Raw genomic sequence first — 23,514 nt, 5'->3', positions numbered from 1 at the left:
AGACTAATTAAATCTGACTTTCTGGGGGTGGGCATTAAGCGTTGATAGATTTTTTTTTTTTAAATGGACTCTCACTCACTCTGTCACCCAGGCTGGAGTGCAGTGGTGCCATCTCAGCTCACTGCAACCTCTGCTCCCGGGGTTCAAGCGATTCTCTTTCTTCAGCTTCTCAAGTAGCTGGGATCACAAGCATGTGTCACCACACCTGGCTGATTTTTCTATTTTCAGCAGAGACAGGGTTTCACCCTGTTGGCCAGGCTGGTCTCAAACTCCTGACTTCAAGTGATTCTCCCGCCTTGGCCTCCCAAAGTGCTGGGATTACCGGTGTGAGCCACCGCGCCCAGCCTGATAGATTTTTTTAAGTTTCCCAGGTGACCCTCATGTGAAACCCAACTATAATAAAAACTGCTGACATGTGGTTGCCAGGTCAACCATCTGTGAAGCTTTCTCTGGTCTTTCACAGTAGCCTGTACATGCCTTTATTACAGAACTAACACTGAATTACCATTATTTATTTACATGTCCATCAATAGCTAAGTTCTGTTGATTCTGTGTTTAATCTGTCTCTTGAGTCTGTATCTTCATCTCGTTTTCCTTCACTAGTTCATCATCACCTCTCACCCAGGTGACTGCATAAGCTCCTGATTGGTTTTTCTGCTTCCAATCCTCCCCACCCAAATTGCTCCCAGTTATCTTTTGTAAAACCAGTTGAATGGTATCATTCCATTATTCAACTTTGTGATGGCTCATCACCTACTATAGGATAATGTCCAAAGTCTACGGTATAGAATTCAAAAACCTTCCCAAGAGATCCCAACATGCCCTAGATTCCCCTCACTTCTACCAACACCCGCCTCAGTCCCACGGGGTGACTCATTCATCTTTGATCAAGCCACCATGCTTCTACCTCAAATGCCTTATTCTCATTTTCCATCAGGCAAACTCCTTATTTTTTAAAGTTCCACTGAAGTATTGCTCCTGCAAAGCTGTCCCCAGCCAAGAATTAATTGCTTCCTCTTCTCTCCCACATTTTCCCACTTTAAATAGATATAGATCATTCATCACCATTTGGCTTGCATTATGTAAATGCCTGCCTCTGTCACTGGATGTGAACATCTCTAGGGCAAAGGTCAGTGATACTAGCAACTATCACCCTCAGTAAGTGATTGCTGAAGTCATTTCAGAAAACATTTTTAAATCCCTAGCTGGTAAATTGAAGATAAGCATCTTTAATAATTTCTGTCGCTTCATCCATTGAAGAAAGTGGCAGTGGAAATAGCTTAGATCTCCAAGTCCCAACATTATAAGAATTGGAGAACTCAAAGCAACCTTTGGAAACTGGATCCAATATACATTTTGCTGGCAAAAAAAAAAAAGGCTCTTTCCAGACTAAAATACTTCCAAACATAAAATCTATTAAGCTATTGCCTTCTACCTTTTAAATTTGGATTTTGAGTTTCAATCATGTTTACTGAAAGGTCACTTATTGATAGAAATGACAAAGCCAAGTGATTTCTTACAAGATCTTCAGAGTGTTCAAGGATGGTTTCTTATTTCTAACCTTTATAGTATAGTTTCAAAGCCTCTGTTTTTATGCTAACACAAAATGAGCTGCAAACTTGACAGCGATAAACACTTCTGTCCCATCAAAAGACTGATACTGCACTAGAAAATCTGCTAGTTCCCTAATTCTGGGTTAGTAATGGTTTATTTATATAAAAGTAATATCAAAAAAATATACTTTTATTTATATAAAAGTAATATCAATATATAAAAGTAATATGAAAATATCATGTACTTTTTATTATATAAAAGTAATATCAATATTACTTTTATTTATATAAAAGTAATATCAAAGAGAATCGCTTGAACCCCGGGAGCAGAGGTTGCAGTGAGCTGAGATGGCGCCACTGCACTCCAGCCTGGGTGACAGAGTGAGTGAGAGTCCATTTAAAAAAATATATATATATCAAATATCAATGACAAAGTCTCCCAGAAACTTCCAGGAATTACTTCTACTATTTTACCAAATACCAACATGGAATCTGCCTCTGCATTTTGGGTAAATGCAGTCTTAAAAGAAATGCACTGGGGTGGGATGTATAATTTTATTTTTCTGAAATATCCCAAAACACATACTTTTCTCTGAAAAATCTCAAATTCAGAAATGCAAATAAATACCTTGTGCTACAGATGAAAATATCTTACTAGCTCCTTAAATCATCTCTCTTCTATAAACAGATTGTTACTTGGACCAAGTGTGTGTGGATCTCCTCCCTCATGGGCAATATAATGAGGTGGTATCCACTGAATTAGAATTTATGCCAGCAAACATTTTTTAATAATTGTGTATTTATTTTATTGTATCTTATTTAAAAAATATATATATATACCTAATATAACACTCCCACAGATATTGTGGCTTAGAATGAGATAATAGTTGTTACGGCTGCAGTAAACCATCTTATTCAGATTGAATAAAGCACTGCACCCTGGCATAGGCGTGAGTGTTTCAGATCTTTAGTAACTGAACTTCTTAACTGTCTGGAAGCATTGCTAATAATAAACAATGGCCTAGACCTCTAACATGCCTGCTCATATGGCATATTCCACACACATCACTGTGCTCCTTCTACGCATGTATAAGCATATGTAATTTTATCAGAAAAGACAACTAATTGTCCTTGGCCCTTTCTGATCATGTGCGCATGTGAGTGAGACTGTCAGTACTAAGTAAAACCAAAATTAAAAAATAATACTATTGAAGTAAAACTTCCTCTGTGTCTTAAACTAGGTAACATTAAACCTACTATTTCCTTATTATTGATGGCCCCCAAAATTTCATTCTTCTCAAGGAACTAATTTTTAGTTTTGCATTTTATAAATCAATGACATTTATAATATTTGAAATGTTATATGTAATTTTAATCGTTATAGTATTTACAATTTGATACTCTATAATTATAGCATTTATAATTTGATATTTTTTTCTCTGTACTTTAATAACAGCATGGGGTTTTTAAATTTTATTATTGCAGTTATCTATTTGTGATAAGAAACTGGTTTTTACTGGTAGCAATAATATAACATTTCCTTTTAAAATGAATTTAAAGTTAAAATGGAAGAAGTCTACTCAAAGAAAAATCGTGAGAAAATAAGAGTACAGAGGACAGGAAGACATGAACATGGCATAAAAGACGTGCTTTGAAAACACTGTCCTAGGGAAAAACCCTTTACAGAAGTAAACACTGTTCCACAGAAAGTGAGCAACTCACAGTTTTGCCACCGCCAGTTCCTAAACCTGGAAGCACATGAGCAGACAACCATGAAGAATGTTGCTCTGGAAAACATGGATGAAACTTAACATGGTTTTAGAGCATTTGGTTTTTTTGATTGTATAGAAAAACTCTAACAGAGATGAGTAATTTTTTTTGTTGAATCAACACCCAGATAACACAGATAACAGTTTAGCCCTTTTTATTTATTTTTTTTTTTTTAGATGGAGTTTTGCTCTTGTTGCCCAGGCTGAAGTGCAATGGTGTGATTTTGGCTCACCGCAACCTCCGCCTCCCAGGTTCAAGTGATTCCCCTGCCCCAGCCTCCCAAGTAACTGGGATTACAGGCATGCACCACCACGCTGGGCTAATTTTGTATTTTTAATAGAGACGGGGTTTCTCCATGTTGGTCAGGCTGGTCTCGAACTCCCAACCTCAGTTGATCCACCCACCCTGGCCTCCCAAAGTGGAGTTTAGCGCTTTTATAAACCCTCAACTCATTCCTCCTTTATGTAATGTAAGATCTCAAGCTTCTCAGTGAGAGTCACCACTGGAGGGTGAAAAAAAAAGAAACACTATCTCGCAAGTATCCTCACCAACCAGAGAAATATTAGGTTGTGCATTATCTTTCTTTGTTGGTATTTTAAAAATAGGGCTCTGTACACACATATTTGAAGCTACATTCTAGTGCATATGTTTTTACAAACCCAAACTCTCCATTCTGGAGATTTCCTGAGACACATCCCTTACGGAGTCATGTACGATAAGCTGGGAGTTACTGTCTCCTTTATCACCATTATGAAAAGCAGAAGCTGCTCTCAGCAACTGAGACACTATTCGTTACTCCCTACATTGGCATGCTATAATTACTTCAGACTGTCTAAATTTTCTCAATGATAGTCAAATGCAGTTAGAAACCGTAGTTAACTTGCTACCATAAAGATAAATTGTAGAGAAACACAATTAAACTAAGTTATTTCCATTCTTATTTTAATAACATCAGAAAAGAGAGTCTGAGGTAACACAGCATCTCCATAGTTTGCAATATAAAGTGGTAGTAGTAATATGATTTTTATAATTTAAAAAAATGGTGTGGCAGCAATACAAGCCTATCCTGATTAACATTCCTAACCTTGCAAATACGCAGGAAAAAATCTTTTCTACAATGATAAATTCCAAGATTAAAAATGGTTCAACTATACTTTGACAGATATTACATTGATACTGTGTATTGTCAAGCAAAAAAAGTAAAACAGGTTATAAAATAAAATCACAAACTAGGAATGTAGGGAAGCAACACCGTAAGGTACACTTGGAAATTTCAGTGTTCTTCTAGTGCTTTTTCAGTAGTAGAGAAGTCATCAAGAATTTCTAATGCACCCAAACTGCATAAAAAATAAAGGAGACCACTGAGAAGATTATTGTAGATATGCAGTATGGAGCATGCCACCAGTTGTCCTTCAACAATCATTCTCCACTTCTTTTATAATAACAGAACCTCCTATTTTCAATTGAGTACATGGATCAAAACTACATTTCCCAGACACCATTGAAGAGAGGTGTACCAATATGACTTCACTTCTGAACGATAAGATGTCAGGGAAAATATCAGATGAAACACCCAGAACGTGTCCTTAAAGGAAAGGGCACAACCTGCCACTTTCCCTTTCTCCTTCCTGCTGGCGGGAGGACAAACCTGATGACTGGAACAGGAGCTCTGTCTTAAGCTAGGAGATGCCTTATGCATAGGGCTATAATGTATATATTATGGAATGATAAAGTGAGTTTATCTGAGAAGAGAGGTTGGTAGATCCAAAAAGGGGTCTACCTCCTTTTCATTTAATAATCTTCTGTACTCTTCCAGTTTTTTCTTTTTCTTTTTACTGTGGACAGGAAGTAAGAGGAATGTGCGAGAGGTACTGAGGAAGAGAGTTAAAGATGTGTCAGAATGAAATGAACAGAAGGAGAAGCGAGAAGATCTGAGCAGTATAAGGGGTGTGCTTTAGTGCGTGCTGCTGGTGCTCCACGTATATCCCCATTACAAGCTGGCACGCCAATCCCTACCTGTGAGTACGGTTATCCCTCAATTTCCATGGGGAATTGGTTTTAGGACCTCTAGCAGTTACCAAAATCCACAGATGCTAAAATCCCCGATATAAAATGGTGTGGTGTTTGCATATAACCTATGCACAGCCTCCCATATACTTCAGATCATCTCTAGCTTCATACCTAATACAATGTAAATGCTATGTAAGTAGTTGTTATATGGTATTGTATAGGAAATAATAAGAAAAAAATCTGTACATGTTCAGTACAAACACAATTTTATTTCTGAATACTTTCTATCTGCAGTTGGTTGATCCCAGGGATGCAGAACGCATGGATGCTAAGAGGGCCGACAGTATTGCCTGAAGACAACTTAGAGCTGTCCCCTTCAAGAGAATTTACCCGGGCCAAAAGGCAATTGCCTTGCCCAGGAAGCCTACCCACCACCCTAGGAGGCAGATCTTGACCAATGACTGAACAGAATATGCTTTAAGGTAGGATCAATTTCGTGGCTTACGCCTGTAATCTTGGCACTTTGGGAGGCCAAAGGAGGTCAGATCACTTGAGCCCAGGAGTTCAAGACCAGCCTGGGCAAGATAGTGAAACCCCATATCTACTAAAAATACAAAAATTAGCCAAGCATGGTGGCACACCGCTGTAATCCCAGCTACTCGGGGGAACTGAGGCATGAGAATTGCTTGAGCCTGACAGATGGATGTTACAGTGAGCCAAGATTATGCCACTGTACTCCAGCCTGGGCAACAGAGCAAGACTCTGTCTCAAAAAGATGTAAACCTCGTCTCTACTAAAAATACAGAAAATTAGCTGGGTGTGGTGGTGGGCACCTGTAGTCCCAGCTACTCGGAAGGCTGAAGCAGGAGAATGGCCTGAACCTGGGAGGTGGAGCTTGCAGTAAGCCAAGATCGCACCACTGCACTTCAGCCTGGGCGACAGAGCGAGACTCCGTCACGAAAAAAAAAAAAAAAAAAAGATGTAAAAACGTAATAAAAATAAAAATAAAAGATGGGACCCATTTAATAGTAAAATTTCCACTCCAGGGCTTGTGGGGCCTTTGTGGGGCCAGAGCTAGCTAGTCTACAGTTGAAATCACATTCTTATGCATCTTTTTTCCCTTGCCTTATCCTACGTTTCTCCCACCTCTTCTATTGCATGCACTTCCCCAATAAATCACTGGATTTACTAGGGCTCCATGTCAAGCTCTGCCTCTAGGGAACCCAATTTAAAAACCACCACACGGGTTTTCTCTGCATTGGGAGCAGTTCTCCTGCCACAGCCCCCAAACCTCTGAAAATGTAGCCTGCTTCAAGTTCCTCTCCACCTCCTCCTTGGTGAGGAACACCTCTCAGCTGCTGAACCATCCACTATCTGCAGGGGTGCTGAAATGACCAGAGACATGGACAGATGAGAGCCTCAGCAGCTTAGCAGTCTCATGTCCCCATACCTCACTTGCCCATAGCCACAGCTTCCAAACCAGAGCCATTCCCAGGGACATCGACACAGCACCCAAGTTCACTGGGGCTGGGGCTGCCACAGTGAGGGTGGCTAACTCTGGGGCTGAGACTGCTATTGTGTTTGGGAGCCTCATTATGGTCATGCCAGGAACCCATCTCTGAAGCAACAGGTCTTCTCCTGTGCCATTCCGGGCTTTGCCCTCTTGGGGCCATGGGGCTCTTTTGCCTGATGGTAGCCTTTCTCACCCTCTTTGCCACGTGAAGGAGCCATATCCACCTCCCACAGTTCTTTCTCCCATGTCTTGTCTGCCCTGTGTTCGTTTTCCTGTACCTCCCCAGGCAGCCTGGGGCACATGGTTGGCTCAGGGTTTGACGGAGGGAAGACAAATAAATAATCTATTAATAAGGGGGAAAAAAACACAATACTGAATTGATCCTACGGAAAATAAAATTCACTCACTACTGTTTCATAATTTACATTGTATTTTTTCCTAATAAAAATGGAAGATATTAAAGATTTAAACAAGGAACAGCATACTTTCAAACCAGCACACCAGTCTAGAAGGGTGTCGTCTAGAAGAGTATATCCACCTAAATTATTTTTCAGAGTAGCGTATTCAAAGCATGACCCTCTAAATAAAGTTGATCTGCTTTTTCTGTAATCATATTTTATGATCAGTGTAACATGAATATTAAACTTGCAGCTAAGATAGCCTCACTAGGAAACTGGTTACTCCGACACAGTAGCTCTGACCATTTGAAAGTGGGCCCTATTAGCTACATCATGGGAAGATTACAGACCAAAACCCCACTCACTCTACCTAAAAAATAAGCAGTCAGCCAAACAGCTTCACCTATCCAGCTAAGGTTAATAGGGAAATTTTAATCTGCCTAAAACAAAATTGAAACCTTTGACTGTGGAAGACACTGCTTTTATTTTACTGGCAGAGTAATGAACCTTATCTAATCTACTCTTAAATCTTAATTCAGTGCTTTAAAACTACCAGAAGATTCTTCCTTATGTCTAACCCTAAATTTTTCACACAGCAATTTTGTTGTAGACTTAGGCACTAGGTAACAGACTCTATTTCTTATCTTAAATAATTTAAGTGTCTACACATTTTCTTACAGGCACTAACTTTCTAAAAACCAGTATCTCAGGCTATTCACTAACCTTTAGAGCATCTCTCTTCAAAATTAGAAGACTCAAACACATGCAATATTGCTCATCAATGTTCACAATGATGGTAGAGATTGGGCTTTAAAAAATCACTATATAAGCGAAGTGTGGCATATACATATAATGAAATATTATTCAGCTTTAAAAAGGAAGGAAATTCTGACACATGCTACAACATGGATGAAACTTAATGATATTACATTAAATGAAATAAGCCAGTCACAAAAAGACAAATTGCATTCTCTTATATGAGCTACTTAAAGTAGTCAAAATCATAGAGACAGAAAGCAGAATGCTGGTTACTAGGGGCAGGGGGAAAGGAGGAATGGGGAAATTTTAATCTGTATTTAATGGATACAGAGTTTCAGTTTCACAAGATGAAAAAGTTATGGAAATAGATGGTGGTGATGGTTGCACAACATTATGAATGTATTAAATATCTCTGAACTGTACACTAAAAATAGTTAAGATGGGCTGGGCATGGTGGCTTATGCCTGTAATCCCAGCACTTTGGGAAGCCAAGGCAGGTGGATCATTTGAGGTCAGGAGTTCGAGACCAGCCTGGCCAACATGGTGAAACCCCATCTCTACTAAAAATACTAAAATTAGCTAGGTGTGGTGGTGCATGTCTGTAATTCCAGGTACTGGGGAGCCTGAGGCCGGAGAATTGCTTAAACCCGGGGGGCAGAGGCTGCAGCAAGCCAAGATTGTGCCACTGCACTCCAGCCTGGGCAACAGAGTGAGACTCTGTCTCAAAAATAAAATAGTTGGCCAGGTGCGGTGGCTCACGCCTGTAATCCCAGCACTTTGGGAGGCCGAAACAGGCAGATCACGGGGTCAAGAGATTGAGACCATGCTGGCCAACATGGTGAAATCCCATCTCTACTAAAAATACAAAAATTAGCTGGGCATGCTGGTGCGTGCCTGTAGTCCCAGCTACTCGGGAGGCTGAGGCAGGAGAATCGCTTGAACCCAGGAGGCAGCGGTTGCAGTGAGCTGAGATTGCACCACTGCACTCCAGCCTGGTGACAGAGCAAGACTCCAACTCAACCAATCAATCAATCAATAAAATAGTTAAGATGGTATATTTTATGTGTGTTTTACCGCAATTTTTAAAAAAATGTAAGAAAATTAAAAGAAAAAAATAGATAAAGTAAAACAACTACAATGATAAAGGCTTCAGCATTACTAATATCGTTCTCTTGCTCTTATGGCTTGTCTTCTATTCCAGTTGTATTTGGGCTCCCTACTTTTTCTTGCCCTCCCCTCTCTCCATTGAACGTTAGCATTTTTTGTCTAATTGTGTGTCTACCTCATCAAAGTCATATCTATTACTCCAAAAGCACTAAACAGTGACTCTCAATTAGACACTATATTGTAATGTAAATAAGTTACAGTAATTATTCTCCCTCCCTCAACATGATTCTTGAGAACAATTGCCAAATGACCCCATTCAGCATTCACTTGAACCAGTGTCTCTTATATAGGGTCACATGTCATAATCATCCGTGGATCTTTGTAAAACTACACACACTTGGGACACTGTCCTGTGGATTGTCAATCTCTGTGAAGCAGAACAGGGTCATTTTACTTCCGAAGTTCTACAGGTAATAATAAGAATTAGAATTATTGAGTGTTTATAAAGTGCCAAGCATTGTACTAAATGTTTAATTGTGATTCTGATAATTACCTCTACTTAACTTCCTTAACTAACTCCAAGCCCCAAATTACGTTTGCAATTTAGAGTATTAACGTGGAAGTCCACAATCAAGCTTAGCCAGCTTAGCAGTCCATCAATCTCATCCTGTTGTAGGAAGCACTCTGTGTGTGGGTGCGCGTGTATATGTGTGTTTGTAATTTTCCTGGAAAAAAGATTCATCGTAACTTTTATAGTTTCCTCAAAATAGTCTCTGACACAAAAATAGGCTAAGAAAAACTACTTAGAATAAAATTCCTCCCACCATCATATATTTGCCCCAGAGTGTTCACCCGCACTTATTCATTCATTCACCAAATATTTATTGAGCGCCTATGACATGCAAACTGTCAAGGTTTGAGGTCAGTGAACAAAACCAAGCCCTTGTCCTCATGGAAACTTATATTTTAGAGGAATAAACAATAAATATATAGTGGGTAAGACAATCCTTTGGCTCAGAACCTAACTTCCTAAATTACTAATACAAATTGCACAATCCACTCAGGGGCGATTGGGACTCAAAGCCCCAGGTGGTTTCAAAATCCATACTATTTCCACCATTTATTGTTGTTTTCAAATACAACATATTTTATGAAGACAAAATTTTACCTATCACCTATTACTGTGCACAGCAAATAGTGTAACAAATAAATAGCATTTTCAGTTTTATAAAACGTTAAGTACTGTTTGGCTATTCAAAAGTATTTCCAAAAAGGTACAAATAGCCATGTCTTATTTCTCTAAATTCATAAGAAAGTATGGAAGTTAGTAGGTGTTGAAAGTTTTGTGGTATTGTCACATAGTTTACTTCTACATATGTTATAAACCACGTGATACATTATTATTAATTTTGCTTTTAACAGCCAAGTACTTATTTAAAAGAACCAAATACTGTTTTAAAGGTAGTTTCCACAGATGCATGAGCTGGCCAGTACCCAACTGAAAACTTGAGGGGGACCCTCTGCACATCTCTGGAGCTTTCTCGCTTGCTTTCTCTCTATCACACTCTCTCTCTTACACTCACACACACTCTCTGTCTCTCTGGCTCCCGCTCACTTTCTCTTTTTCTCTCTCTCTCCAGCTCTTTCCTCTCCGATACTCCATCCTGTGAACTCTAGGCATCTTGACTTCTCCAGACTCCCAGCTCCATATTCTCAGACCACTGAACTATGCCTGGGTCCCCACTCCCTTTCCTGATGCCTGGAAATTCTCTCTGGGCAGTAAGCTGGGTAATCATAGGGGCTCACCTCATCTGTTTCCCATCCTTCAGGCATTATTCTTCTTTGCTATCTAACGTTCAATGGCTTGAAAACTCTTATTTCATATATATCATACATGTTTGAGGCTTGATTTTAGTTGCTTCAGTGGGTGAGTAAATCCAGTTCTTGCAACTCCATCTTGGTGAGAAACAGAAGTCTCTTTAATGTAACTATAATCCAAGTATTTTAAAAATTAAAAGTTGTGATAAAGCTTATTCAGAAGAATAATTCTGAAGAACACAAGTTCAGTACAGAAGGAACATCTATAAACAAAGTTAGTGATAAAATGCTCCTCCCTATTGGGGCAGGCCACTCCCACAGCCCCACCACCTTGGTATATCACTGCCGATAAAGTTAAACAAGCCCATGGTGGCCTTGGCATCGGATGGATTTTGTCCAATCCAAACTCTGTCACTTACTAAATAAATGACATGCAACCATGAGTAAATGACTTAACCTCTGTGTGCCTCACGTATCATATGTAAAATGGAAATACTTGTAGTACATAGGACATAGGGTTGTTATACTAAATGAGAAATGCTCAGCTACTCAGCAAAATGTTTGCTATGTATGGGCTCAATAAACAGTATGTTCTATTAATATTGTCTGAACTCCATATTTGCCACATATTTACTACTCAATTAAATGTCGATCATTAATGTACACATTAGTCCTTTTTATCATCCAGAAAGAAAATGTAACTAAGTTAAAACTAGCACAAACTGGTTGGGCACGGTGGCTTACGCCTGTAATCCCAGCATTTTGGGAAGCCGAGGCAGGTGGGTCACTTGAGGTCAGGTGTTTGAGACCAGCCTGGTCAACATGGTGAAATCCCATCTCTACTAAAAATACTAAAATTAGCTGGATGTGGTGGTGGACACCTGTAATCCCAGCTACTCGGGAGGCTAAGGAAGGAGAATTGCTTGAACCAGGGAGGTGGAGGCTGCAGTCAGCTGAAATTGCACCACTGCATTCCAGCCAAGTCAAAAGAGTAAGACTCCGTCTCAAAAATAAAAATGAAATTAGCACAAACTATTCATATTCTTCAAAGCATTTAGTTTATTATACTCTGTTCCCTAAAATAAAAGGATGAAGTCACCAGGTATCTCAAAGTTATAACCTTTTCAACTATTCAATTCATCTCTAATTTGTCATCCCCTTTCTTCTGTCTGCAACTTTATTATTTCCCAGTTCCATTGAATTCCTGATGGGGCCTACTGAGTCCTATTTATGATCCTTAATGGGAGCTTTGTAGCAAAAGAGAAGTAGATCTTGAGTTCCTCCTAACCAGCTCAGGCTGCTACATTACCTGTTCAGATTTTGGATTTCTTTGGCTCTTAATAATTTAAATGTCCTTTTATCTAGCTCTAAATATCTTTGAATATGACAGGATCCTGTATTTTTTCATATTTTTCATATCTATAGGACCTTATAGCTCATAAATATATTAAAATGATATTCAATTAAATTCTAGTTATTTCTCATGGCCTTATCTGGCATTGCCATCCCAGCTTCGAAGGTCATTCTACTGACAAGCACTTTATCTATATCCACAATCAAGCAACCTAGAATAGACAGAAATATTCACTCTGAAGTCAAACCATGACTATGCCAATCTCTGGTTGTGCCAGCTTGGACAAGTCACTTATACCTTCTAGCGCTCAATTTCCTTACTGTAATATGGAAAATAACTAATCATACCTATAAGTGTCTTATGGAGTTGTTGCAGAGATTAAAAAGAAGTGCCTAAAATGCTGCCTGGCACATAATATATGCTCAATAATTTTAAGCTACTATTATTATTATTACTACTATAATTATTATTTTTGACTTGCAGTATACAGTGTTAAATATGTTTTTATGTACATTTGCTGTTTGTCCTCCCTAGAATTTTTTTTTTTTTTTTTTTTTTTTTTTTTTTTTTTTTTTGAGACAGAGTCCTACTCTGTCACCAGGCTGGAGTGTAGCAGCATGATCTTGGCTCACTGAAACCTCCGCCTCCCAGCCTCAAGCTATTCTCCTGCCTCACCCTCCCAAATACCTGGGATTACACGCATACGCCACCACACCCAGCTAATTTTTCTATTTTTAGTAGAGATAGGGTTTTGCCATGTCAGCCAGGCTGGTCTCAAACTCCTGACCTCAGGTGATCTGCCCACCTCAGCCATCCCCACCCAAAGTGCTGGAATTACAGGCGTGAGCCAATGCAGCCAGCCAGCAAATTATTTTGTAAACCCACAACTGGTTCATCTCTTTCAGGCCTGTGGTGGCTTCCACATACACCCCATAAATACAAGTTGAATAAGGCACATAGTTTGGTTCTTTGCATCCTAGTACACTTAGGCATATTCTAATTTACACAGTTTAAATGCTGTACTTTTGAGCTTGCTCTACCAGTAAATTTTACTAAAAACCAATGGCCAATGAAGACCCCCTGATGGTTTCCCTCAGGCTGACAGGATGATCTCTCCTCACTGCAGCTCTCTAACACTCCTGTCCACTGGGTGCTGTCACCCACCCCTTAGGTGCAGTCCCTCTGCTCTGTGCCCTACCTCTTGACACGGCTGGGTGACTCCCATTCTTCAGTATCAAGTGTCCCGGTCACTGACGCCTTGTGCCAATTGTCCTGGCTGCCTGAACTGGCCATGTCAATCTGGGCTGGAATCTCATGTTTATGTGGATCCACCTAGATGCACTGCCTCATTCTTAGAATTATAATTGCCAGAATCATAGCAATTGTTCATGACTTTATACTTTGTGAAGTGCTTTCAAGAATATTATTTGATCTTTCTTTGAGACAGATAGCATTCATATTATTACTGCTAATACAAACTAGAAGGGATGAGAAAAGGTCAGGGGGTAGAAACTATTAGAACTGAGACTAGAACAAGGATTTACAGTGTGGGCATGTCATATAAACACTAAGCAAGAAAAATGTAAGGCCTGAGACTGTGCTGAATCCAAGAGAAACAAGCTGAAGGTTAGCCAACCTCTCCTGGGTGGTGTGAGGGATGGACCTCTTAAGGAATTAGGAAGCACCTTGAGTGTGAATATTGAAGGTTTGTTTATCTCTAACACTGGCCTTTGAGTCCCTCTCAAAGAATTGATTCCATAAAGCCTTGATTCTAAAGTAGGCATTAGATTTCCTAGACTCTTTCTCAATCAAGGTTCCATCACAGAATTCAACCCTACAAAAATTATTTGAGTGACTATTTTCTTAATTCTTCCAAGAATGGTACAAATCTAGTACCATTCTAGGTGCATAGGCAAGAAATTAATTCATTACATATAATGAATGACTTTGGGACATTACGCTTAATTCTTCCACAGAGTGTGGTTGAGAAGACCTTAAGGAGTATGAGAGAGTTTACATTAGGCCTACTATGTGGAACAACAAACTCCACCTATAGTAAGTGTTTCCCTTTAAGAATTAGAATAAAATTTCAGAGTCAAATGAAGAAATCCTCTCAGAACTGAGTAACCCATGGCCAGTGACAGCTCCTTATGCAGCAGTAATGCTCCATTTTAGGTATCAATCTTAATAAGAGTTAAATCTTCTATGAATCAATGTGACAAAAAAATCATAATAATCAGACTAAATGCCTGTTGATGCCACATGCTTCATTGTATGGGGACTCAGTAACAGAATGTGAACAGATTAGCACCTTCCAGCCCTCTCTGCTGGGACACCATCTCCAAGGAATGCTCCGAACCAGAGTACCTTCAGGTGTCAAGACAGATGATAAACTTTGGAAGCAGGCTGAATGAATGCAGCCAGAGAGCTTTTTCTGCAAAGTACTTTCAGAGATTTGTGGAAGATGTTTCCAGAGTCTGGAAATTGATCCCTATTGACTCCAGCAGGGAAACTATGACTTACAAGCCTTGTTTTGAATATAGATTAGTGAGCCAGGGACACTTGACAGTAAAAACAAACCAACCAGGCCTTTTCTGAACTGATGAACCCCCTCTAAGCCAAGGAAGTAAGTCTGTCTTTGCCATTAATGTATCTCTTAGTTAAAATAACAAGAAGAAGGAAATATAACCAGCTAGTTTCAAGAGAACAAATTCAGAGGAATTTCTCCTCCCATTTATTTCCTTCCATAACCTCTTTCAACATTTTAAACATTTACTTTGGGAGTGACGTAAGGAAGTAAATGCCCTCCAAAAGGAAAAAAAAAAAATTAGAATAAGAGCATAAAGACCTGCGGAAACAGACCCCTAAGGAAATAGAAGCGAATAATACTTGAATAAATTGGCTTAATCAAGATTAATTCTGTTTATTAACAAGCAGAATTGTTATAAAAGCTAAGTAAGCACTGGTCTGTGTCTCATTAGGTCAAATGACTCTCTTGGAAAAGATGGAACTTGGAACCACAGTGAAAGCTGCCCTCATAGTAAGGAGGGAGAGAAAGTTCTCCTACAGAGCTGTTTGATGTAAAGACCCAGAAGAGAAATTAAATACAGCTTTAGTTGAGGCAAACTCTGCACTTGTTCTTCCCTTTAAAAAAAAATAAAATGTATTTGAAAGAGTGAAAAACACTACTTAATCCATTTATGAAAGTAACAATAGCTAACATTTTATCTCCATCAAGTGCCATAGTAAGTGCTTTGTGAATTCTCTCCTGTAGTCCACACTACAAAGCTAGGGAAAAGTACTGGTATTATCTCTTTTGACTGAAATTAATTGGTCCCTTTTCTGTTACTTTGGATTTTTTAAGTATATACTGCATACTTACTATGTGCTAGGTACTGTGCTGGCCTCTAGGTGTGGTCCCTGCCCTCAGGAAACTTATAGACAATACAAAATATTTAAAAAAAAAAAAAAAAAAAAACAGGGGGCTATGGTAGAAAATAATGAAGGAGGAAGAAATCTGCTGAAGTGGCCAGGTCAGCTAAAACCTGAGAGATAAGAAAGAACCAGCCATGTGATGAGCAAGAGGAATGAGCAAACCAAGGCAGAGCATGTGCAAGGGCCTGAGCTAGACAGAACTTTGTGTATTTACAGTTTAAGAAGAAGGTGGAGCCTGGCACGGTGGTTCATGCCTGTACTCCCAGCTTCTCAGGTGGCTGCAGCAGGATTATCCCTTGAGTCCAGAAATTTGAGCCTAGTCTGGGCAACATAGTGAGACTCCATCTAAGAAGGTGGGTTTGTGAGAAAACAGTGAGCAAGAGGGAGGGGAGCATGAGATAATTTGCAGAGATGAACATAGGCCAGACTGCAAAGGAGGTTTCAGAACTTGTTACAGAGTTCGGGTGTATTTTAAGTACAATAGAAGCTCCTGAAAGGTTTTAAGCCCAAGAATAATAGGATCTGATTTGCATTTTTTTAATTACTCAAATGGATCTTTGGAGACTGGATGTAGGAGTTCATAAAGGAAGGCAGAGATACAAGTTAGGAAACTAGTGTTTAGGTAAAGGAGACAGTGGCTTGGGCAGCCTATATCATGGCTGTGGAAAAGAAACAGGGTCAAGGAACACTTTGGAGGCAGAATTAATTGAGTTCCACCTTTCACACGGTTCTAAAATAGCAGTTACCACATTCTCTCTTAACTGTTCCTTTGTCTCTTTCTGCCAATAACTCCCATCTCTCTCTAAATGCAGGAATAATATTTCACCATCTGTGATTCCTCAAAGCCAAAGATAGTGCCTGATAAATTCTCAATAAGTATTTGATAAATACATGTTAATGAGGTAGGAAAGATGCAACTTACTCTGGGGGGATTAACTACCTGCTCTGTGTTGTCTTACCTAGGTTAAAATTATGAAAGGGCAAAGCAGGCAAGTTCTACTCTGAAAGACATGGAGTCATTCTAGCAGTCCTCTAGAGTAGGAAACCCAGGACTACGATATGGAGAATTTGAAGATTCTAGCTAAAGGGCATGTGGATAGTATTGAGATTGGGTAATCCAATCCCCTGCTTCTCAGACATCAGAAGAGGTAGTATAGTGTACTAGTTAAAAGAATGGACTTTGATACCAGGTTCAAATCTTACACCAGATCCTCTCTAGCTATGTGGCTTTGTGTACATTACTTAACATCACTGTGGTTTATCACCTGTTAAATGGGGTAATAATAATGCTTAACGTGGTAGGCAGAATTACAGCCTCCCAAATACGTCTACTTCCTAATCTTTGGAAACCTATAAATATGTTATTTTACATGGCAAGGCAGAGTTAAGGTTGCAGATGGTATTAAGGTCACTAATCAGTTCACCTTAAAATAATGAGATTACATACCTCCAGCACACCACAGTCACCCTAGGGAGAAAAGGTCAGTCTATCTTCCCCATGAGCCTCCACTACCCTGCTCATCACCAGAAGGGGCCCCCTGGCTTAGGCCCACAATGCAGCCACCCCTATCCTGGGCTGATTGCTTCTATTGGTAGCAGCCCTGCATTTCTCTAGGGTAAAGCCCCAAAAGACAAGTGAAAGGTCTGCTTCCATTGCCACAGCCAAGCTCCCCACCCCTGCTGCATCCAAGCTAAGAAGGGAACATAAAGCCTGAGATCACCCCAGGCTGCAGTGTGAAGCCTAGGAATGCCAAGCCAAGGTCTGCAGCCAGCAGTTGAGTAGGAGAGGAGCCCACACTCCCAGAGCACTGAGAGGGAGCACAGCTGAGAACATGAGGAAAACACACGGGAGCCATGTGGCTGACCAAGAGGCCCACCTACTGGCCGTTTACACTTAAGCATCATCTACTGGATCACAGCCCAAGCTTCAACACCAAAAATGCTTTGCTAATATACCCCCATGTGAAACCAAGGACAAGAATTCAGCAACAAATAAAGACTCTGCATAAAGCCTCAGCCCTCTGAAAACATCCAGAAATGAAGTCAACTTACTACACCCAAATTACATCATAGGTAAAGGAACACCCACACAAACATAAGAAAAATCTAGCACAAGAACTATGGCAACTCTAAAAGTCCAAGTGTCTTCATTTCTCCAAGCAATTGCAAAACTTCCCCTGAACACGTGTTTAACTAGGCTGAACTGGCTGAAATGACAAATAAAGAATTCAGAATATGAATAGGAAAAAAGATCATTGAGGTTCTGGAGAAAGTTGAAACCCAACCCAAGGAATCTATGGCTTATAATAAAATGATACAGGATTTACAGATAAGCAAATGCTGAGGGATTATGTCACCACCAGTCCTGCCTCCCAAAGGAAGCACTAAATATGGAAAGGAAAAACTGGTACCAGCCACTGCAAAAACACACCAAAATATAAAAAAACAATGACACTATGAAGACACCGCACCAACTAATGTGCAATAATAAAAAATAATCAGCTACCGTTATGACGACAGGATCAAATTCACGCATAAAATATTAACCTCAAATGTAATTGGACTAAATGCCCCAGATTAAAAGACACAGACAGGCAAATTAAATAAAGAGTCATGACCCATCAGTGTGCTGTATTCAGGAGACCCATCTCATGTGCAAAGACACACGTAAGCTCAAAATAAAGGGATAAAGGACTATTTACCAAGCAAATGGAACGGAAAAAAAAAAAAAACAAAACAAAACAGGGGTTGCAATCCTATTCTCTGATAAAAACAGACTTTAAACCAACAAAGACCAAAAGAGACAAAGAAGGGCATTACATAATGGTAAAGGGAACAATGCAACGAGAAGAGCTAACTATCCTAAATATACATGCACCCAATACGGGAGCACCCAGATTCATAAAACAAGTTCTTAGAGACCTACAAAGAGAATTAGACTCCCACACAGTAAAAGTGGGTGCCTTTAATATCCTACTGTCAATATTAAACAGATCAATGAGACAGAAAATTAGCAAGGATATTCAGAACTTGAACTCAGCTCTGGACCAAGCAGTCCTAATAGACATCTACAGAACTCTCCATCCCAAATCAACAGAATATACATTCTTCTCAGCACCATATTGCACTTATTCTAAAACTGACCACATAATTGGAAGTAAAACACTCCTAAGCAAATGCAAAAGAATGGAAATCATAATAAACAGTCTCTCAGACCACAGTGCAATCAAATTAGAACTCAGGATTAAGAAACTCACTCAAAACCACACAACTACATGGAAACTGAACAATCTGCTCATGAGTGAATACTGGGTAAATAACAAAATTAAGACAGAAATAAATAAGTTCTTTGAAACCAATGAGAACAAAGACACAATGTACCAGAATCTCTGACAACAGCTAAAGCAATGTTTAGAGGGAAATTTACAGCACTAAATGCCCACATCAGCCAGTGGGAAAGATCTAAAATCGACATCCTAACTTCACAATTAAAAAAAGAAACCAGAGAAGCAAGAGCAAACAAATTCAAAAGCTAGCAGAAGACAAGAAATAACAAAGATCAAAGCAGACCTAAAGGAGACAGAGACACGAAAAGCCCTTCGAAAAGAAATCAATGAACCCAGGAGTTTGTTTTCTGAAAAGATTAACAAAATAGATAGATCGCTAGCCAGACTAAAAAAGAAGAAAAGAGAGAACAATCAAATAGACACAATATAAAAAGATAAAGGGGGGCAGTCCCAAGATGGCCGAATAGGAATACCACCAGTCTACAGCTCCCAGTGTGAGGGACACAGAAGACAGGTGATTTCCGCATTTCCAAATAAGGTACCGGGTTCATTTCATGGGGGCTTGTCAAACAGTGGGTGCAGGACAGAGGGTGCAGCCCACCAAGTGTGAGCTGAAGCAGGGCGAGGCATCACCTCACCCAGAAAGCTCAAGGGGTCAGGGAATTCCCTTTCCTAGCCAAGGGAAGCTGTAACAGATGACACCTGGAAAATCGGGTCACCCCCACCCTAATACTGTGTTTTTCCAACAGTCTTAGCAAATGGCACACCAGGAGATTATATCCCACGCCTACCTCTGAGGGTCCCACACCCATGGAGCCTCACTCATTGCTAGCACAGCAGTCTGAGATCAAACTGCAAGGTGGCAGCGAGGCTGGGGTGTGAGGCACACGCCATTGCTGAGGCTTGAGTAGGTAAACAAAGGAGCCAGGAAGCTCAAACTGGGTGGAGCGCACCACAGTTCAAGGAGGCCTGCGTGCCTCTGTAGACTCCACCTCTGATGGCAGAGTGTAGCCAAACAAAAGGCAGCAGAAACCTCTGCAGACTTAACTGTCCCTGTCGGACAGCTTTGAAGAGAGTAGTGGTTATCCCAGAATGGAGTTTCAGATCTGAGAACAGACAGACTGTCTCATCTAGTGGGTCCCTGACCCCCAAATAGACTAACTGGGAGGCACCCCCAAGTAGGGGCAGACTGACACCTCACATGGCCAGGTAACCCTCTGAGATGAAGCTTCCAGAGGAACGATCAGGCAGCAACATTTGCTGTTCAGCCATATTCGCTGCTGTGCAGTCTCTGCTGCTGATACCCAGGCAAACAGGGTCTGGAGTGGACCTCCAACAAACTCCAACAGACCTGCAGCTGAGGGTCCTGACGGTTAGAAGGAAAACTAACAAACAGAAAGGACATTCACGCCAAAACCCCATCTGTACGTCACCATCATCAAAGACGAAAGGTAGATAAAACCACAAAGATGGGGAAAAAACAGATCAGAAAAGCTGAAAATTCTAGAAAGCAGAGCACCTCTCCCCTTCCAAAGGAACACAGCTCCTCACCAGCAACGAAACAAAGCTGGACAGAGAATGACTTTCACTAATTGAGAGAAGGCTTCAGATGATCAAATTTCTCCAAGCTAAAGGAGGAAGTTCAAAGTCACCACAAAGAAGCTAAAAACGTTGAAAAAAGATTAGACGAATGGCTACTTAGAATAACCAGTGTAGACAAGTCCTTAAATGACCTGATGGAGCTGAAAACCATGGCACGAGAACTACATGATGAATGCACAAGCTTCAGTAGCTGATTCAATCAACTGGAAGAAAGGGTATCAGTGATTGAAGATCAAATGAATGAAATGAAGTGAGAAGAGAAGTTTAGAGAAAAAAGAATAAAAAGAAACAAGCAAAGCCTCCAAGAAATATGGGACTATGTGAAAAGACCAAATCTACGTCTGATTGGTGTACCTGAAAGTAACGGTGACAATGGAACGAAGTTGGAAAACACTCTGCAGGATATTATCCAGGAGAACTTACCCAATCTAACAAGGCAGGCCAACATTCAAATTCAGGAAATACAGAGAACACCACAAAGATACTCCTCGAGAAGAGCAACTCCAAGACACATAATTGTCAGATTCACCAAAGTTTAAATGAAGGAAAAAATGTTAAGGGCAGCCAGAGAGAAAGGTAGGCTTACCCACAAAGGGAAGGCCATCAGACTAACAGCAGACCTCTCGGCAGAAACTCTCCAAGCCAGAAGAGAGTGGGGGCCAATAATCAACATTCTTAAAGAAAAGAATTTTCAACCCAGAATTTCATATCCAGACAAACTAAGTTTCATAAGTGAAGGAGAAATAAAATCCTTTACAGACAAGCAAATGCTGAGAGATTTTGTCACCACCAGGCCTGCCCTACAAGAGCTCCTGAAGGAAACACTAAACATGGAAAGAACAAACACTACCAGTCACTGCAAAAAACTGCCAAATTGTAAAGACCATCAATGCTAGGAAGAAACTGCATCAACTAATGAGTAAAATAACCAGCTAATATCATAATGACGGGATCAAGTTCACACATAACAATATTAACCTTAAATGAAAATGGGCTAAATGCACCAATTAAAAGACAAAGACTGGCAAATTGGAAAAAGAGTCAAGACCCATCAGTGTGCTGTATTCAGGAGACCCATCTCACATGCAGAGACATACATAGGCTCAAAATAAAGGGATGGCGGAAGATCTACCAAGCAAATGAAGAAAAAAAAAAAAAAAAAGCAGGGGTAGCAATCCTAGTCTCTGATAAAACAGACTTTTAAAAAACAAAGATCAAAAGAGACAAAGAAGGCCATTACATAATGGTAAAGGGATCAATTCAACAAGAAGAGCTAACTATCCTAAATATATATGCACCCAATACAGGAGCACCCAGATTCATAAAGCAAGTCCGTAGAGACTTACAAAGAGACTTACACTCGCACACAATAATAATGGGAGACTGTAACACCCCACTGTCAACATTGGACAGATGAACAAGACAGAAAGTTAAAAAGGATATCCAGGAATTGAACTCAACTCTGCACCAAGCGGACCTAATAAACATCTACAGAACTCTCCACCCCAAATCAACAAAATACACATTCTTCTCAGCATCACGTCGCACTTACACCAAAATTGACCACATAGTTGGAAGTAAAGCACTCCTCAGCAAATGTAAAAGAACAGAAATTATAACAAACTGTCTCTCAGACCACAGTGGAATGAAACTAGAACTCAGCATTAATAAACTCACTCAAAACCACTCAACTACATGGAAACTGAAACAACCTCCTCCTGAATGACTACTGGGTACATAAAAAAAAGAAGGCAGAAATAAAGATATTCTTGGAAACCAATGAGAACAACAACACAACATACCAGAACCTGTGGGACACATTTAAAGCAGTGTGTAGAGGGAAATTTACAGCACTAAATGCCACAAGTGAAAGCAGGGAAAATCTAAAATTGACACCCTAACATCACAATTGAAAAGAACTAGAGAAGCAAGAGCAAACATATTCAAAAGCTAGCAGAAGGCAATAAATAAGTATGATCGGAGCAGAACTGAAGGAGATAGAGACACAAAAAAACCCTTCAAAATATCAATGAATCCAGAAGCTGGTTTTTTGAAAAGACGAAAAAAATTGATAGACCACTAGCAAGACTAATACAGAAGAAAAGAGAGAAGAATCAAATAGATGCAATAAAAAATGATGAAGGGGATATGACCATCGATCCCACAGAAATATAGACTACCATCAGAGAATACTATAAACACCTCTATGCAAACAAACTAGAAAATCTAGAAGAAATGGATAAATTCCTGAACACATACACTCTCCCAAAACTAAACCAGGAAGAAGTTGAATCCCTGAATAGATCAATAACAGGCTCTGAAATTGAGGCAATAATTAATAGCCTACCAACCAAAAAAAGTCCAGGACCAGATGGATTCACAGCCTAATTCTACCAAAAGTACAAAGAGGAGCTGGTACTGTTCCTTCTGAAACTATTCCAATCAATAGAAAAAGAGGGTATCTTTCCTAACTCATTTTATAAGGCCAGCATCATCCTGATATCAAAGCCTGGCAGAGACACAACAAAAAAAGAGAATTTTGGACCAATATCCATGATAAACATCAATGCAAAAATCCTCAATAAAGTATGGGCAAACAGAATCCAGCAGCACATTAAAAAGCTTATCCACTATGATCAAGTGGGCTTCATCCCTGGGATGCAAGGCTGGTTCAACATATGCAAATCAATAAACGTAATCCAGCATATAAACAGAACCAAGGACAAAAACCATATGATTATCTCAATAGATGCAGAAAAGGCCTTTGACAAAATTCAACAGCCCTTCATGCTAAAAACTCTCAATAAATTAGGTATTGATGGAATGTATCTCAAAATAATAAGAGCTATTTATGACAAACCCACAGCCATACTGAATGGGCAAAAACTGGAAGCATTCCCCTTGAAAA

General features: G+C 39.8%; 1 pseudogene; it reads left to right on the top strand.

Annotated features, from left to right (window-relative positions):
* LOC139364008 (ATP synthase F(0) complex subunit C2, mitochondrial-like) overlaps positions 1–7,055 on the top strand; it is a 38,883-nt pseudogene extending 31,828 nt beyond the window's left edge.
* The last annotated feature ends 16,459 nt before the right edge of the window (positions 7,056–23,514 follow it).

Source organism: Macaca nemestrina, chromosome 7 (assembly GCF_043159975.1).
Source record: "Macaca nemestrina isolate mMacNem1 chromosome 7, mMacNem.hap1, whole genome shotgun sequence".
Classification (NCBI taxonomy): Eukaryota; Metazoa; Chordata; class Mammalia; order Primates; family Cercopithecidae; genus Macaca; species Macaca nemestrina.
This window is presented reverse-complemented; position numbering and strand designations above follow the sequence as displayed.